Raw genomic sequence first — 6000 nt, 5'->3', positions numbered from 1 at the left:
TCAACTAGAATGCCCACATACACTCCACAGGGCAATGATGCGTTGGTATTTGAGAAATTACAAAGTCGAACTGGAACTCTGGGGTCCATGTAGATGGCAACACTTCCTGTTGAGACAGCTTCTGTTATGTTAAGTGGTTCCAGGACAGCTGGAAGCCCAGGTTTGGGTTTATCAACTTTTCCCCAGACATTGCATTCACTCTCTGGTGGTAGTGTGACATTGTTCTCCTGGAGCACACAGGCCACAGAGTAGTCCCCCTCACTTCCTCCAATGACACAAGTTGGGATTGGCTCTTTACCCACAAATATTTGGCGACCAGCAAAGACTGTCATCTTGGCTGCCTGCTTTGCATCAAGGCCTAGGAGCAGAGCATCATGAATCCAGCCAACAAAGACCATCCAGTTGAACTTTTGTTTCCCGATTCCGAAAGTCACCTCCAACTCACCCAAGGCAGGCATATTGCTGCCCACTCCTGCATTAGGGAGAGACGTTTTCTGAAATTACTGTGGCTTCTGCGCCAGTGTCAACAACTCCTTTAACAGGTAGGCCATTGACAGTCATTTCAACTTGTAAGCTAGGACCCTTTTTAGTTGTACGTCCAAGTTGTGGGGCGAGGTGCTGAGCCTCCATACTTTCGACGCCCCTATGAGATTCAGAAGTAGACTCCTTGGGATTGGTTTTGCGCCGAATTGGACTTGGTGATCTTGAACACTCCCTCATCATATGCCCAGCTTCACCACATCGAAAACAGATGGGCTTGTTCATTTGGCTTGGGCTTGGTGACCGGGCTCGGGAATTTTGAGCAGGTAGCTGATGTGATGCCATCTTGTCACTTTCTTGTTCTTGTTTTCTGTTGGTATAGACTGATGTAGCAGTTCCACAATCAGCTGACACGGTCTGAAGGCGTTCCAACTTCAAATTTAGCTGCTCCACTTTGTCCATAAGCATTTTAAACTGATCCTCTGTTACATACTTTGGGTTCTGGAGGCGTCTGGAGGTGGGGCAAAAGTCGTCAGGAACATTTTCACCCTCATCAGCCCAGGAAATACGCTGGGTCCTCCCTGCTCTCATCTCAGCCTCACGACCCAGAGTTGCTTTAAAATTGTGTTTGTGGGCTTCAGCGAGCTTTTGTGCCTCAGCCAATTATGGAGGGTCATGATTCATTACTTCATAAGTTACTTTTTATAGTTTATGAAGTAAGCTATAAAACCGAAATGAACAGATTCGCTNGAATGCCCACATACACTCCACAGGGCAATGATGCGTTGGTATTTGAGAAATTACAAAGTCGAACTGGAACTCTGGGGTCCATGTAGATGGCAACATTTCCTAATGAGACAGCTTCTGTTATGTTAAGTGGTTGCAGGACAGCTGGAAGCCCAGGTTTGGGTTCATCAACTTTTCCCCAGACATTGCATTCACTCTCTGGTGGTAGTGTGACATTGTTCTCCTGGAGCATGCGGGCCACAGAGTAGTCCCCCTCACTTCCTCCAATGACACAAGCTGGGATTGGCTCTTTACCCACAAATATTTGGTGACCAGCAAAGACTGTCATCTTGGCTGCCTGCATTGCATCAAGGCCTAGGAGCAGAGCATCATGAATCCAGCCAACAAAGACCATCCAGTTGAACTTGTGTTTCCCGATTCCTAATGTCACCTCCAACTCACCCAAGGCAGGCATATTGCTGCCCACTCCTGCATTAGGGAGAGACATTTTGTTGAGTGGCTTCTTTGCTTCCTGTGGCAGCATGTTATAAACTTCTTCTGAAATTACTGTGGCTTCTGCGCCAGTGTCAACAACTCCTTTAACAGGTAGGCCATTGACAGTCATTTCAACTTGTAAGTTAGGACCCTTTTTAGTTGTACGTCCGAGTTGTGGGGCGAGGTGCTGAGCCTCCCTACTTTCGACGCCCCTATGAGATTCAGAAGTAGACTCCTTGGGATTGGTTCTGTGCCGAATTGGACTCGGTGATCTTGAACACTCCCTCATCATATGCCCAGCTTCACCACATTGAAAACAGATGGGCTTGTTCATTTGGCTTGGGCTTGGTGACCGGGCTCGGGAATTTTGAGCAGGTAGCTGACGTGATGCCATCTTGTCACTTTCTTGTTCTTGTTTTCTGTTGGTATAGACTGATGTAGCAGTTTGTTAAGAAAATAAATTTAAGATAAGCTAGTTTTAAAACTTAACATGTCTTGATTCAAATGGCCTAAATTGTGGTTTTAAAATCAGTAACGTATTCTGGCCTATTGACCTTTAATTTACCTGTAGTTACAGCAGATGGTTTGCTAGGATCGTTTGAACTGCCTTTTGTCTGTGTGGGAAAACAATACAGGAGAAGTTCTAGCTTTTCACACTCATCTGTGAAAAGCCGTAAACACGGCAGGGGTTTCAGGCTTCAGAAAAAGGGTCAGAGATAGCTCCTGGTTGGAGGAGCAAAGATACGCCTTATTTGAATAAATTAAAGAAAAGAAGATAAAACTTTCTACACAGAAGTAACACATTAGATTTGCTCTTGCAACTCTCAAAAGATGTCTTTGCATATTTTTGCTTTTCTTCTTCTTTCCATTTATGTCAGGTAAATGAATGTATGTCTCCGTTGTTCTGCAGTTTCTGGTGTAAGTTTATGCATTGTCTTATATTGTCTTATATATCAACACGCATTGCTGTTGTTTTCCTTGTGGCTACACGTGGCTCACCGAGAGGACCTGGGATCCAGAGGAAGAGAGAGCCAAACTTTTTTCAAAGTTAACCAATTTAGATATCTCTTCCTTAACAAGTTCCACAATCAGCTGACACGTTCTGAAGGTGTTCCAACTTCAAATTTAGTTGCTCCACTTTGTCCATAAGCATTTTAAACTGATCCTCTGTTACATACTTTGGGCTCTGGAGGCGTCTGGAGGTGGGGCAAAAGTCGTCAGGAACATTTTCACCCTCATCAGCCCAGGAAATACGCCGGGCCCTCCCTGCTCTCATCTCAGCCTCACGACCCAGAGTTGCTTTAAAATTGTGTTTGTGGGCTTCAGCGAGCTTTTGTGCCTCAGCCAGTTATGGAGGGTCATGATTCATTACTTCATAAGTTACTTTTGATAGTTTATGAAGTAAGCTATAAAACCGAAATGAACAGATTCGCCGTTTACACAGCTTAATCTTGCTTTCAGTCTTAGAGCTCAATACTGGCTTGATTATTTCTCTGGACTGTATTTTTTTCCTTCTTTTTGTCCTCCACCTTACTTTTACTGGAGCGATTCGGATGAATCGCTCCAGTAGGCTCCAGTAGGCCTCTTCCTTGGGCCTTTCAGGAAGACATCAATTGCCAGCTGATCCTGGAGTAATAAATCTGTTCCTGGATATGCCAAAGTCACCAGGCGTTGCACTTCCTCTGCAAACTCTGCTGTTGATTCTTTGCACTGACGCAGCTCTCCCAACTTCCTGCGAACAGTGGTGGGGGGGGTCTTTTACTCCAAATCTTTGAGTAAGCTGCTCTTTGAGAAGAGTGTAGTCTTCATGGATGTGTTCAGGCAAGGAGCAGACATAACGTATATTGCAACCCCATGGAGACATTCATGAAGCTTATCTACTCATGAATGTAGATAAGCTTCTCCACCCCTGTCCATCCACATTTACGAGCCTGACGTTCAAAGGGGAGCAAAAATGAATCCCAGTCCTCTCTGCCGTCATATGTTGCCAGCTTAACGTTGGCTGCTTCATGTAGGGGTTGTCTTGCCACCACATGCCGACTCTCAGGCTGGCCAAATCCTCCATATGCATCCTGTGAAATAGGATGTGTCCCAGATGAGCGCTGATGTATGTCTCCCACTCTACGCCTTACAGTTGGATCACGGATGGCTGAAGTGTTGGATGGGCCTGCATTACGTAACCGTGTGTGTGGTTGAACACTGGGTGCTTCTGGGTTTTCTTGCAATATTAAGGGAGGAGGGGCAGTTCCAGGATTCGGGATTTGGCTGCTTATTGTTGGTTGCACTGCTCTAGATGTCTCTCTTTGCTCTGCTGCAACATGGTGTAGCACTGGCGTTAGCAGTTGCTTTAACTGTTTTCACTGATGGTCCAACAACATTTGCACCCATGGTGGAGGTTGGTCTGATGGTGCTGCTGTAACTCCCAGTAGTTCCTCATTTTCATCCATTATAATTATTATTTTTTTAATAGTCACTTGTGCTGCTTTGTTTTAGGCTTTGGCACCTCCAGCTACTGTTTTTACAGTGAGGCCGTTACTTTTCTTGACAGATGTTTTTTTGTTGTTGTTGTTTTTTTTTTAACTGCTAACAAGCTAACGTTTCTCACCNCTTACTTTTACTGGAGCGATTCATCCGAATCGCTCCAGTAGGCTCCAGTAGGCCTCTTCCTTGGGCCTTTCAGGAAGACATCAGTTGCCAGCTGATCCTGGAGTGATAAATCTGTTCCTGGATATGCCAAAGTCACCAGGCGTTGCACTTCCTCTGCAAACTCTGCTGTTGATTCTTTGCACTGACGCAGCTCTCCCAACTTCCTGCGAACAGTGGTGGGGGGGTCTTTTACTCCAAATCTTTGAGTAAGCTGCTCTTTGAGAAGAGTGTAGTCTTCATGGATGTGTTGAGGCAAGGAGCAGACATAACGTATATTGCAACCCCATGGAGACATTCATGAAGCTTATCTACTCATGAATGTAGATAAGCTTCTCCACCCCTGTCCATCCACATTTACGAGCCTGACGTTCAAAGGGGAGCAAAAATGAATCCCAGTCCTCTCTGCCGTCATATGTTGCTAGCTTAACTTTGGCTGCTTCATGTAAGGGTTGTCTTGCCACCACATGCCGACTCTCAGGCTGGCCAAATCCTCCCTATGCATCCTGTGAAATAGGATGTGTCCCAGATGAGCGCTGATGTATGTCTCCCACTCTACGCCTTACAGTTGGATCACGGATGGCTGAAGTGTTGGATGGGCCTGCATTACGTGACCGAAGTGTTGGATGGGCCTGCATTACGTGACCATGTGTGTGGTTGAACACTGGGTGCTTCTGGGTTTTCTTGCAATATTAAGGGAGGAGGGGCAGTTCCAGGATTTGGGATTTGGTTGCTTATTGTTGGTTGCACTGCTCTAGATGTCTCTCTTTGCTCTGCTGCAACATGGTGTAGCACTGGCGTTAGCAGTTGCTTTAACTGTTTTCACTGATGGTCCAACAACATTTGCACCCATGGTGGAGGTTGGTCTGATGGTGCTGCTGTAACTCCCAGTAGTTCCTCATTTTCATCCATTATATATATATTTTTTTAATAGTCACTTGTGCTGCTTTGTTTTAGGCTTTGGCACCTCCAGCTACTGTTTTTACAGTGAGGCCGTTACTTTTCTTGACAGATGTTTTTTTGTTGTTGTTGTTTTTTTTTTAACTGCTAACAAGCTAACGTTTCTCACCGAAACGAACAGATTCACTGTTTACACAGCTTAATCTTGCTTTCAGTCTTGGAGCTCAATACTGGCTTGCTTATTTCTCTGGACTGTATTTTTCCTTCTTTTTGTCCGTCTTACTTTTACTAGGGCGATTCATCCGAAGCACCAAGACGCCCTTCCGTGTCTTGAATCCGGTCCGGAATATCCCACTTCTGACACCAGTTGTTAACAGTGGCCACTGATGGATTGTAAAGGTGCGGGATAATAACCACTCCAGGAGGGAATAATGTTGATCTTCTTTTAATGAAGATAACCGAACCGGAGTACAACTGGATAGTTTACGTGCTCTAACGCCGATGCAGACGAACTTCACATGTCCACACCAGAGTCAGTGAGCATCCAGAACACACAACCGCTGCATAAAGAATTCTGTTAACGAAGTAAATGAACAGTAACGCACTTAAACTCAGATTAGCCTAGTCAGTATGGGAAATAATGCAGAGATAAGCAGATGCATTCAAGTACTACACTATATATGATGCCACCTTAGGCACTAAAGGGGGCTTTGCAGATAGACAACTCGAACTGACATAGAGACGGAGTGATGGATG

At 45.2% G+C, this 6000-nt stretch overlaps 1 protein-coding gene across 6 annotated transcripts in view; it reads right to left on the bottom strand.

Annotated features, from left to right (window-relative positions):
• bbx (BBX high mobility group box domain containing) overlaps positions 1–6000 on the bottom strand; it is a 50914-nt gene that overhangs the window by 19895 nt on the left and 25019 nt on the right. The window lies entirely within an intron of this gene.

This window comes from Poecilia formosa, unplaced genomic scaffold (assembly GCF_000485575.1).
Source record: "Poecilia formosa unplaced genomic scaffold, Poecilia_formosa-5.1.2 Scaffold530, whole genome shotgun sequence".
Lineage (NCBI taxonomy): Eukaryota > Metazoa > Chordata > Actinopteri > Cyprinodontiformes > Poeciliidae > Poecilia > Poecilia formosa.
The sequence above is the reverse complement of the archived record's forward strand: the minus strand, read 5'-3'. Positions and strand labels throughout refer to the sequence as shown.